At 33.2% G+C, this 13,322-nt stretch overlaps 1 protein-coding gene across 4 annotated transcripts in view; it reads right to left on the reverse strand.

Moving 5' to 3' along the window:
• Positions 1-13,322, reverse strand: part of Cog4 (conserved oligomeric Golgi complex subunit 4) — a 157,406-nt gene that overhangs the window by 6,147 nt on the left and 137,937 nt on the right. The window lies entirely within an intron of this gene.

The following is a 13,322-nucleotide window of genomic DNA, read 5'->3' on the forward strand; positions in this document are numbered from 1 at the left end:
TCATCAGGTTATGGGTACCAGCATGATATAACTGTGCGGGGAAATTTATGAGCGAAGTGGAGATAAACATTACCGGCAGTTCGTAAGCCTAACACGGCAGTTCTTAAGCCTTACGTGAGTCGGTCGCAGATAATAAATATGGATGAAACGCCGTTAGCTTTCGACTCTCCTGCAAACAGAACTGTTGATGAAACTGGTGCAAAAACTGTATCTATGTTTATGACGGGGCATGAAAGAACGTCATTTACATGTGTGTTAGCTTGTGCCGCAAACAATGACATGCTAAAGCCGATGATCATTTTTAAACGAATACTATTCTGAAATGAGATGGTATGTCATATATCAGGACTTAGGTTGAGTTTTTGCATCTATACGGCCCATGACGATGTCACGCGCGATTTAATCCATTGCGGCGTTTCTGTGCAATTTTAATTTTTTCCCCGTCATTTTTCTCGAGTGCGGAGTTTACGCTGATGCGGCCTTTCTTCTGGAAATTACGGTATATCCACTCTGTTACCCGGTTTAGTGATCTCAGTTTCTTTATTCTTATATGTTTGTAAATTGTACATTTTTTGCTTTAAAAATGATTGAACTATGTTTTTTTTAATCTTCCGGTTAAGGTTTTTATGCCTTTAGTAAATCCGTATGCAATATTTTTAGAATTATCAACAATTTTAAAGTTCTTTAAGTGACGCTAAGCCTTTTTTTTTATGGCGGCCATTGATTGTTTACATTTGAAATAGCAGACTAGTGGATTTGTTGCCAATCTAGAGAAACTAAGCTTCGCAGCAACAAAGATAAGGCCGTCATTTATTATTGCGAATTAAATCATGCTTAGTCCTTTCTGGGATTTTTTCGAGAAAATAAGTGTTTAAGATTTACTTTGTAGATTTTAATATGGATATTTAGAGTTTTTATATATTTTTGCTTTGTCACGAAGTGAGAACTGAATTAATTTAATGAGAAATACTGAATCGTCTGTGAAAAACTGTTTCTTTTTTGTTTTGTTTGCTTAATTTCTTTTATACATCGTTCCAGATTTATTATAGTATTTGAATAGAACATGTGGCATCGATTAGATAATTCTATTCTTTAAATGATATAAATTTTGTGCATTATGAGTCATAATATGAATGTTTATGTACGCACTAATGTAGACTATTCGAATCACGAATGTCGCTGCCTACGCATATAACTATGAATCTAATCACGTATCTAAATGTCACATCTAAATTTCTGCAAGCGGTGGTTCAGCTATAATTCTATGATCAAACATTCAATGTAGCTTTAAAGAATTTATTAAAATACTAAAATTAATCTAATTTAGAATCGAATCTAATGTTACATCTCAGGAGCAGCATTCTAGCTGCGTCATAACAAATCGAAAATCAAGTTCTCACTGTTGCCATTTTGAGGCAGAGAAAAGTTTGTTTCTAATCAAACCAGAACATCGGCTTAGTGAAAGTTTCTAGTCAAACCGGAACATCCCAGCCCTTGTTGGACAATTGTCCAACATCATTTAGAAATGGGAGTGGGCTGATATTAGAGACGGCTCGACAAAAGATTCCATCTAAAGTTCTGACATCTACGACTCGTACTAGTCCATCTAGACCAGGAAAGGTCTCCTCGATGCGATTTAGTGTCCAGTTCACGGGTGCCTTGTTTTTATCCTTTAACAAGACTAGTTGTTCTGCCTTGAGATTGGATCTCACTTGATTCCATTTTGAGCGGTTCTGCAAATGATTAAGATATTCCACGCTCCGACGGTTCCAGAAATAAGCTCTTAGTTTTTGAATTAAAGTCAATCTAGGAGACAAGGTCAAAGAATCTACAGAATCATTCGGTTCTGGTATCGACAAAAGTGGAGCTCCTATTAGGAAATGACCTGGAGTCAAAGGCTGAAGATCTGGATCAGCCGAAATAGGTGATAGAGGTCGAGAGTTCAAGCAGGCTTCTATTTGTGTAATTAATGTATACAGCTCTTCAAAGTTCAAAATTGTCGTTTTCGCGACCTTTGTCAAAATTCTCTTTATTGATTTTATATTAGCCTCCCATAACTCACCAAAATGCAGGGAGGAAGGAGGAATAAATCTCCATGTTATACCTTCTTCGGAACTAAAGCGCTGAATAGTATCCGATCTACAAATTCTACAGAGTTTATCAAGAATATTCTTCGTTCCCTTGAAGTTCGTAGCGTTATCACTCCAAACAGTGGATTTTTTAGATCGTCTGGCAATAAACCTTCTAAGGCACGCTAGAAAGGCTTCAGTAGACAAATCTGATACTACTTTTAGATGAATAGCCTTTGTACTAAAGCAAATAAATATCGCTATGTATGATTTTAACCTAACTCCAGATCTTTTCAAATTAGGCTTGGTGATAACTGGACCTGCAAAGTCCAGTCCTATTTTTTCGAATGGTCTAGTTATTACAATTCTATCTCTAGGTATATCTCCCATCATTTGGTTTATGGTTTGGTTCCTTGTTCGAAAGCATGTCATGCATTTACTTATAACGTGTCTAACTCTATCTTGCCCGGAAGGTATCCAGTATAATTGTCTAATAAGAGAAAGTGTTGTTTGAATGCCCGAATGAAGAGATTTTTTGTGATAATAATCTATGAGTAATTCAGTGAAATGATGTCTTTTGGGTAAAAGAAGTTGATGTTTCTGGTCTTCTGAAAGATTGGAGAAACGTAGTTCTCATTTGTAAGCGAGAGTCCGGAAACGACATTATAAGCTACCCCACCTAGTAATGACTTTAAGTAACTGAATTTATTTACTTTCGATAATGAGTCATTGTTATGGATAGCTGCCTCGAATTGACTGCCAATTGCTAGAATCACCAAAAAATTTAGCGATAGTCAATTTTGGAAGGCGAATAATTTTATTATTTTAAGTTTGGAATCTATAGCGGTTTCATTAGGAATTTTCATACTTTCCTTATCCAAATTTTCGAGTTTGTGTAATTCCCTCAATTTTTTTCTTGCTCTAAATTGCCACAGTTGGATTTTTTCTTCATATTCTAGAGCGGATGAAACTTCAAGTTCAAATTCATCCTCTGAGACCTTCAAATCCTGTTCTATTTGAGTGTTTAAATCACTCAGAGGTTTTGCCTTTTCGTTTAATATGTCTAAAGTTTCTTCTATTACATTTATACTAAAGTCATCTTTGCTTAATTCTGTCTCAATTTTCTTTAGTACCTTGGACACTGCGGTCCTTAATATTTTGCGTTTCGATTTAAGCTTACTGACAGGACCTTCCATAATTACACTTTAAAATAGAAAACTTATCCTACCTGTTTTTTGCAGGCTTCGCACACTTCACACCATGCTAATCCATACTTACGAATCTATATTTTTGAATATTAGCCGGCTTCCCGGCATGTAGCACCAAAAAATGTTTATGTATGCACTAATGTTCACTATTCGAATCACGAATGTCGCTGCCTACGCATCTAACTATGAATCTAATAACGTATCTAAATGCCACATCTAAATTTCTGCAAGCGGTGGTTCAGCTATAATTCTATGATCAAACACTCAATCTAGCTTTAAAGAATTTATTAAAATACTAAAATTAATCTAATCTAGAATCGAATCTAATGTTACATCTCAGGAGCAGCGTTATAGCTGTGTCAAAACAAATCGAAAGTCAAGTTCTCACTGTTGCCATTCTGAGGCAGAGAAAAGTTTGTTTCTAATCAAACCGGAACATCGGCATAGTGAAAGTTTCTAGTCAAACCGGAACAATGAACGAAATAAAATACTGTTAAGTGAATCTAGCGCCAGAGTGTTGCTATGATAAACAAATAAAATTTTAAAGAATGCATTTATTCTATTGTGGTTTATGCGCTGTCGGCGAAGTAGATTTAATTCAATCCAATAACTTTAAATGAAATGCAAGAAAAAATGCATATAATTTAATATTCCGTACAAGGAAGTCATGTGGTGTACACATCAGATTTTTTTTTGCTTGTGTGTGGCCGTCTAAATAAGGGTGCATCTTATATGCCGTCAAATGCGGTAATTAAAGATTTCTGTTTTTCTAAAAAACACTAAATGCATTTAGAATGAATATAAAAAGTGACTCATTTAATTTTTTTAGTAATATGAAATTCAGAAGAAATATGAAACATATATGGTAAAGGCCGGTTACAGAGCTGGTGTGGCAGAATTTTTAGAATTTAGTGACACACCACACAACAAAATCTAGAAATGGTAAAACTTTTAGAATTTAGAGCAGGCATTGAAAGCAGAATTTAGAAAGGTATGCAGTCGAATTTAGGATCCACAGAGATTGCATCAGGTGGGAAAATGCCTAGTGCCAGCTCTGTGTATGATGCATTAAGACATATATTAGATGAATCTTTTAAATTGTAAGTTTTTCAATTTCTTTATTAATAAAAAAATCCCTTTCTGTAATGCCTGCCCATGTAAATAATAAGATTAGAAGCATTTTTGATGTTTTCCATGTTTGTGCCAAGTGAAAAGTAGGAAAAATAAAGGAAAGATAAACATGTTAAGAAAAAGATTCTAGCATCAGGAGTAAAACATTCAAATATTATGTTTTCATAGTTCTTCCAGACGTTCTCCAAAAAGTAAGAAATTCATTGTAAACTTTCTGTAAAATACAAAATGAAAAATGTCTCCATTGTATTAATATGTAATGCGTTGATACCATGGAGACATTTTCCATTTTGTCACATATTTCTCGAATCTTCTAGAATCGTGGGTCTATAAATCTTGCCTTCAAATCCTTCTAAACTTTCCAAGCTGCAATGTCTAAAATACTAAAGAAAAATTATCCCTACCAATTCTGTAACAGCAAAAAGCCAGAAATATCTTGGGGGAATTAAAAAAAAAGGAGGGAAAAACTGTAAAATTAATTTTATAGAGAAAACTGATGCATATTCTGAGAATTTTGAATATTCTGAGACATGAGAAAAACGCTTACTATGAAAAAATTAAAAAGAAGACATTTTTAATTAATTGCATAGTTAATTTTGCTTTTGCTAAGTAAATCGTGCTTTATAGCATTATACCTTGTTTATTTTTCAGATTCAAAATATTGTATAATAAGTTGCCAAAATGCAACTTTATAATACGACAGCGAAAAATAAAAATGTTTTATTTTTTAAATATAATAATAAATGTTACCATTATTTTAATGAAATTTATCAATGTTATGATGTTTTTAAAAAATAATCGTCGAAAAATTCTCAGATTTCGGAATTAAAAATTTTCTATAGAAACTGATCTTAAAATCGCCAAAATGTTGACAAGTCGCCAAATTTAGAACCGTTTAATAAAAGAATTCACATTACCAAAAGCGAAAATTGTTTAAGAGCTCTTTATTACGAAAAACTTATGTTTCACTTCTTGCTTAGAAACTCGAGTTAATATTAGAAATAGAAACAAATTATAACCCATGAACCCATTCAAAAGATAACCATATACGTCAGTGAATCGCCAAAAATATTCCTCCAAAATGCTAATTCAAACTCAAAATGACAGTTGTAGAAACAGACAGAAATTTCAGATGATTAAAATTAAGGACCTTCTACTGATTTGGGCCAAAATTGAGGAGTTTTAAAGACCAAAAATCGATTTAAAAAAATTTAAGGACTCTTAAGGACCATACGAACCCTGTAACTACTGTGAGATATTGCAATATTGTACAAATATCTCTAAGCAAATTTCAGCATTTTGTATTATTTCTTGGTATAAGAATAAATTTTATTAACTTTTTATTGACTTATGCATTCAATCCATTACGAACCTGTGCACACACAACACTTTGTGGTATCAGAAGTGGGATTTGAATGCTATTAACTAGAGGAATGGAAGAACAATTAAGGCAGCTCATCACTACTTTTGCTGCATTCCAAGAAAAGATGGAAGCTGGCCAAGCATCCTATAAAGAAGAGGTTAGCGTGGGACAAGAAACTGTTAAAGAAAATATGGAAGCTGGTTAAGTTACTGTTAAAGCATTAATGAAAGCTGTTCAAGTTTCTGTTACGACGGAAGCTGTTAAAGAAGAAATGAAGTGGGTCAAGAGGAAATTAAAAGAGAAATCACATGCATAATAGAAAACAAATTTGCAGCTATAGAAGACAGAAATGAACATGCTTGAAAACACAGTTGGAGAAATTGAAGAAAGAGTTTCTGCTGCTCAACAACAAATCAAACAACAAATTGATGACAGGGTTTCTGCAGTAGCCAAAGAAGTTGATACCTTAAAGAAGCCAGTACTAATGCCAAGGAGCAATAGTGATGGTTTTAAATTTTTACCTATGGCTGCTCGTTCCTCTCTGAAGTTATCTACGTTATGATGAGAAGACCTTCTGGAAAGTGTATAAGACACAATTTTCAATAGTAACAGAAGCGAACGGATGGGATTCCCAAGCTAAGGCATGTCATTTCGACGCTTCTCTGAGAGCAGATGCTGTGGATATCTTTCAAACTATTCCACAAAACTAAAGGCTAGATTTCGAAGCCCTATCTGGCGCACTGGAGCTATTTTTTGGGGAGAAATGTTTGAAAGATTACAGCTTCTGTGGACAAGATTTTACAGAAGCCCACCGAAACAATTCAGGAGCTCGTGGCGGATGTGGCTTTCTCACTTTGTCTTCTTGGAGTGCCTGACAGAAACAAGGAAAATTATGTCGCTTCTATACTTCATTAACGACATCTGGGATTATGAAATACAGAAAGCTCTGCAAATGGCAGATGTCAAGGACGTAAAAAGCACTCTAGTGTAAGCCATGAAATTCGAGGCAGCCCAGCAAGCAACTCGTAGAGATAGCTACCCAGTCAGAGCTGTGCGAGTCCATGAGCCAGTGGATCAATTATTGGCTCATTTAGATGATTTATTCAGACAAGTCAATGCTTTGATATGGTGTAGGAGTGAGAACAAACTGGCTCCAAAGTGTTGGAAATGTGGTGCTGAAGGCCACATGCGACGGCATTGCAGAACACCCCAAGGCACGGAAAATAAAATGGATGATTTGACATTACCAGTCAGTGTCCTGAGACAAAATAAGAGTGAAAAGAAACCAATCCTAAAGTGCTAGAACTGTGGTGTTAGAGGCCACATATGAAGGAACTGCAGAACACCCCAGAGCATGGAAAATGATTTAAACAGACAATTAAATGAAGAAATGAGTGACAAGGAACCAAAATTCTGGAACTGCGGCTACGTACGAAGGAACTGCAGAACACCCCAAGGCATGGAAAAGAAGACCATTTCCCAGCAATGATGCAGGAAACAAATTAACCCCTTCGCGCCGGGTAGCGCAAACGCGTGCTTATCATGGAGGCCGGCAGTGTCTTTCGCGAGCGTCTGTCCAGGGCCGGGGGCTTTTTTGCTATTAAGCCTAAATCCATGAAATTTCCATTTAAATACTCTATAGAGCATTATTAAACAATGCATTGAAAGTATCAATGCATTGTTTAATAATGCTCTATAGAGTATTTAAATGGCTTATGCTTTATAGATATTTTTATGTATACTTTAATTACCTTATTTCTTGTTTAAATGCATATTTTACACATTTTATTTTCATTACTCACCATTTTATGACTTTTAACATTATACATCTGAAAACTAGATATATTACTTAAAATTCTCTTTTCGTATGAAAAATTTGAAAACAGGGATCTACACACAGTCCTACGTTACATTCCTTGCACTCGTAATAACTCATTTGCTGTTTTGGAGGATTTTTCCGGGAATGTGAACAAACGAAGCATCGTCGTCTCATTTTCTTATCAGTCACTTCTGAACAAAGTTTTGGAAAATGTCTTTCAGTTAATCAATATCAGAATATCAGAATCAATATCTGAAATATTTTGCATCATTTCTGCTATTTCGTGCTCTGTTAAACATTTTTGACGCTTCGACATTGCAACGGTAAAAACAGAAAGAATTCATAGCTAACAAGATCTAATTATTTTCTAAAAACTGAACTGCAAACCAAAATACTCCATGCTTAAGCGAAAATAAAACTTCTCTACTTACAATAAACAACTACCACATGCGAATTTAAAGAGACGTCATAAATCATGCCATTCGGAAACATTTATTTCCCCTTTTGTTTATATAATCAAAAACACGTGTATGTGAGTCATGCTTCTCTCATTTCGAGTAGAAGTACTAATATACATGTATCTGAAACCATATGGATATACAGTGCCATCTTGCGGCAGAAATTATAGTTTTTAAAACGTTCCAGGACACTGGCACAAATACGTGACAGTCGGGGCTGAACGGGAAAATGCTCTGGCATTCCTGCGTGTCGGCCGGGAAGTGAGTGTGTTCGTTGCTGGCACGTAGACGTGACAATCGGCACGAAGGGGTTAATGACCATATTGAGGAGCGGAGGTTGCCAGATAATGAAAAACCCTGTTTTAAAACACTCAAGATTTCTACAGTGGGTGCCAACAGTAATGAACTATCGATCAATGGGTATATCGATGGAATTCCTTCCAATATGATAACTGACACAGGAGCTAATGTTATCATTATTTGGAAAGATTTAGCTCAACAATTTACAGATAAACTCATTTGGATGCCATCCTGTGTTAGCCTCCAGACTGCTTCTGGTGATGAAATCGACATAGCTGGAAAAGTAAACATTAACCTCACGTTTGGAAGTGCTGCCTACCATCACATGGCATATGTGGCAGAGATTACAGACTCTTGCATACTCAGATTGAACTTTTTAGGGAACTGCAATTTTGCCTTGGACTTCAAAAACAGGACATAAATATTCATCATCAGAAAAGATCCTCATCAGGAAATGCCAATGTCTTGTCTGAAAGTGTTCAGAAAGCTGCTGAAATCATACTAGGGTGGAAGAGAAACATGAGAGTATCGGCTATTCTCCATCCCAGACTCATCGTTCGTGACCTTTGTCTGCCTTGTGATCTCTTATTTGGTCGCCCCCCCGGATGCACCTTCATCGCCTGAAGAATATATCCATCTCCAAGCCTATTTTGAAGTGATGCACAATTTTGCACGAGAGCGAGTCAAATTGGTAACGCTAGACATCGATTCAAAGAAGGAGACAAGGTGTGGTTGTGGAATGTGACTCGACAGAAAGGACTCTGTTCGAAATTACAGTCCCTGGGATGGTCCATACATAGTCCTAAACAGGCTGAACGATGTCATGGTTCGGATCCATGAGTCATCAAACTCTAAATCTTTGTTCATTACAACAGATTAGCTCCTTACTATGGCCATAGTACATAGTGTATATAATTGTAAATAGTATAAGACCATGGTCCCCCCCTTTTTTTTTGTATTTAGTATTTGATTTATTTAAAGTTATTTATTCCTATTATTTTTAATGTTGTTTGTTATTGAAATGTAATGCTTGTTATTGCATTTTTGTCTTATTTGTAAGTTTGGCTTCCTGTCCAGGGATTATACTGCCCAGAATGTGCAGTCCTTGGGAAGGGGCAGTGTTACGGTTTTTGTATTTATTTAGCTATTTTTTTAGTAGAATTTCTAATTAAACTTGTTTTATATCCCCGTGCATAGCAGCATGAGACTTATTTGAAGAAAGAGTTATGCTGGAAAAATTAAAATACAGGAGCATGCGCATTTAAGATTTTTATAAATAGATATCTCAGAATTGTATTCTTTTGCTATACAGAAAAATCGAGAAAACAGTAGAATGTTCTCATACTGATTAAAAAGCTTATTAATGCTGGAGGAAAACATGTCATTTCGGGGTTGTTTTACTTAGTTCTTGTTATTGATTGTAGCGAATTCAAGGTGAGATCATATTAGTCATATTAGCTTTCTCTGTGTTTGTTTGAGTACTATTTATATTTTAGTAGTTCAAAATATAACTACCGTGAGATATTGCGATATTGTATGAATATCTTTGAGGAATTATCACAGCATTTTGTATTATTTCTAGGGATAAGAAGAAATTTGATTAACTTTCTGTCGACTTGTGCATTCAATCCATTACAAACCCGTACACATGCAACAATATTTCATATCTGCCAGTATCATGATTAAATCTGAAGTGAAATTAAAATATAACCTGTTAATGCATTTGAAGATTACATAACACACATTATAGTTTTTTTAATTAAATTTCAAAAAATATTGGATTATCATATTTAAGAATCAGCAAAGATACAAAAATTAACACTGATATCAAATAAATGTATTTTGAGTGACCTCCTGAAATGCATTAAAGTTTTTCAATAAAGTCAAACAGTGGGAAAAATTTTGCCAATGATTAATATTGTTAAACATTTCTTGTTTCAATTAATTATCAGTTACCCTTTGGATTAGTAGTACAAGTCCAATTTTAGATTAATGTCAGAGGAGAAGAGGAAATAATTCCCTTTACAGAGATCAAATACCACCCACTAAAATAGATGTACTACCTACTCAGATGATTCAAAAATGCAAAAAAAAAAAAAAAAAAAAAAAAAAGTTAGGAGCTGCTTCCTATACCTATTTAAATATCCAGCTAAGTGTAAATTTAGATTGCTAAATAGTTAAAACTAAAAGTGTTGGATTATCAGGCAATTCATCAGCATTCCAAGTTGAACTATAGCATTGAGAAAATGCTTAAAACGGTTGCCATCTGATATATAAGGATGATGGTAAAACTAATATAAACTCAAACAACCAGATAAACAAACACCTTAAAAGCTGTTTCTAAGTATAGAACAAGTACAGTATTAGCTAAAAAAAAAAAAAAAAAAAAAAAAAAAAAAAAAAAAAAAAAAGGGGGGGGGGGAAGAAAGAAAGAAAGGATTCAGATATTGATGTCAGACCAGAGGATCTGTTACGGCTTTTTAATGCTCTGAGCCTGCAGTTTATCAATCTGCTTTTGAATTCACTCCTACTAACACAACCTGCATGGTCTTTTTGACTTCATTAATAATCATAACTGTCCTTGCACTTACATAAAATTCTACAGTCAAATCAGAAAATTTTTAAAAGAAAGTGGTGCCATACATATTTTTTTTCAATCTTTTTTCAGTTTCATCATATTAATATTCATTATTTTAACCAGATAACCTAAACATCTTTTTTAAACTTTATTGTTAAACTCATTTTCTTAACATTTTTCCAACATAAAATTCAACAGCACAAAACCTTTAAGAGTAGCATAGTTTTAAAATTTCCCACACAGTGTTAACTGTTCCCATTAATATTTTTTCAGTCTTTTCTTAAATCAAGCATTTTTTTAAAAATATTTGTTATGCTATTGCATTAAAAATAAAACATGGTATAACATTTGATGGCAACATCTTTTCATTTGATTAGTGATAGAGCCAAAAAGTGAGAATCAAGACTAATAGTGTTTCTGGTGCTTTAAATAATAACAATAATAACAAACTTTTCTTAGAGAAAGCTTTATGGTGATTAGCACAGGAGTTGAAGAAATTCTTGGAAATGTAAAAGCTGATATGTTAAAATGGCTAAATGAAACTACAATACCAACTGCATTATAAAAATTCGGAGAAGAGCAATAAAAACAAAATAGCATGAGCTGTCACTTTCATTATTTTATTTTAAACAGAAAGTTCACCTTTGTTTAATCTAATAAAATTTAGATTCTGTTATTTAATTAAAATTTAGATATAATTAATTTAACTTCCCTCCCACAAAAATTTTTGTTTGAATAACAAACAAGAAATGGAATTGCAAAATTCCTCATTGCTAGGGATTATTTTTTTAAATTCTGAATTAAATTATGAAAAGCCAAACTATTATAAATGATGAATTATATTCTTCATATATATTAAAAAAATAAACATTAAAATCACTGCATAATAAATTTGCTTACATTATCAAAGAAATAATTTAAAAAATAGAGTTTATATCACTGTCTCACAAAAGTTAACAAATCTATAGGTTAGCAGTTTTGGTAAACGTTAATGAAACTACAAGGAATAATTAAAATACTTTTAATTCAGCATAAAGATTTACAAATGTAGTAAGCAAACATAAGTTTTAGGTATTTTATAGAAAAGACTGGAATGGAAAAAGAAAATATTTCATACACATGAATCACATTTTTTTACACAGTTATGCCTAATTACACAAGATTGTATGAATGTCTTCATATATAGATTATGTAATGAGTTAGCAGATGAAATCAAATTAACCTGCAGACAACAACAGAGAGAGAGAGAGAGAGAGAGAGAGAAAAAACAAAAATACTCGAATCAAGTAACTAAATCAAATAATTTTTGTTACATAATTTTATTAGTAGTCTTATTTCATTTATTAGTCTGTATATCTCCTTTGATCAAATCTTCAAAAACAAGGTAAAATTCATAAATTTTCAGTAGCTTTACCCACTTGGCTACAAAAAGGGAAGCTTCTGTGAATGCTCACGTCATAAAATATATTTAATTTTGCTCATTTCTTTTCTTTTCCTTATTTTCAACAAGAGCTGTGATAGTATCTTTTATATTCCTTCTTACTTAGTTCAACACAGAAGTCATTTTAGAATAGTAAGTACTTTTAAAATAAATAAATAAAACTTACATATACTAGAATAATTTCAAATACAATTCTCATTTAATATTAATAGCTGAATATATTCAGCAGTGTTGTAAAAGTGTTATAGCATTTATAAATTTTAGGTTTTAACTCTTTCAGGACGGGCATCCCATATGCGCATTCCCTCTTACAGCCTAAACAGAGGTGGGCTCTTTAAATTGCCACGTATTAATATATACATTCGCGTGTCTGATTTATATCCAATTCCTTTTTTTATTCTATTTTTTTTTTCTCTACTATGTACAGTCTTTTAGGACTATGTGGAGTTCTGTTACATTTTGCATTGCCTTCAGATATTTTTCCATTTCTTCTCTTTTTATTTCGGAAAGCCTCACCTCCAGTCTATCATGGCGGGAAGGTGCTACTTATCAGAGGAAGAATACCCTTGTATGGTTAATGAACCATTTACTAACGCAGATGAGAGTGATGATTCAGAAAGTGATACTTCTCTGTGCTTCAAGATTTACCACACTCAGTCTTCATTTAAAATTTTGTTACTTCTTACTGTAAATAGTTTTTGTGTTGTTTTATTAATTTTAAACTTTATTCATGGATTTTATCAATTAAAACTTTGGAATAATTTGAATAGCGCTTCCGAAAATTATTTTACAATATAAGCAATTTTTAAGTATATTTTCATGTTAAAAAAAATATTAAGTTCTAATTTTAATATATATAAGAGCTCAAGTAATAATCTAAAATGATACCAAAAATTATGGTGCTAGAAGCAAAAAATTTTTTCATTTTTTTAAAATAAAATTAGGCTTAGTGATG

The sequence above is a fragment of the Stegodyphus dumicola genome, chromosome 8 (assembly GCF_044657685.1).
Source record: "Stegodyphus dumicola isolate Sdum_Otavi_A_Nest chromosome 8, ASM4465768v1".
NCBI classification, from domain to species: domain Eukaryota; kingdom Metazoa; phylum Arthropoda; class Arachnida; order Araneae; family Eresidae; genus Stegodyphus; species Stegodyphus dumicola.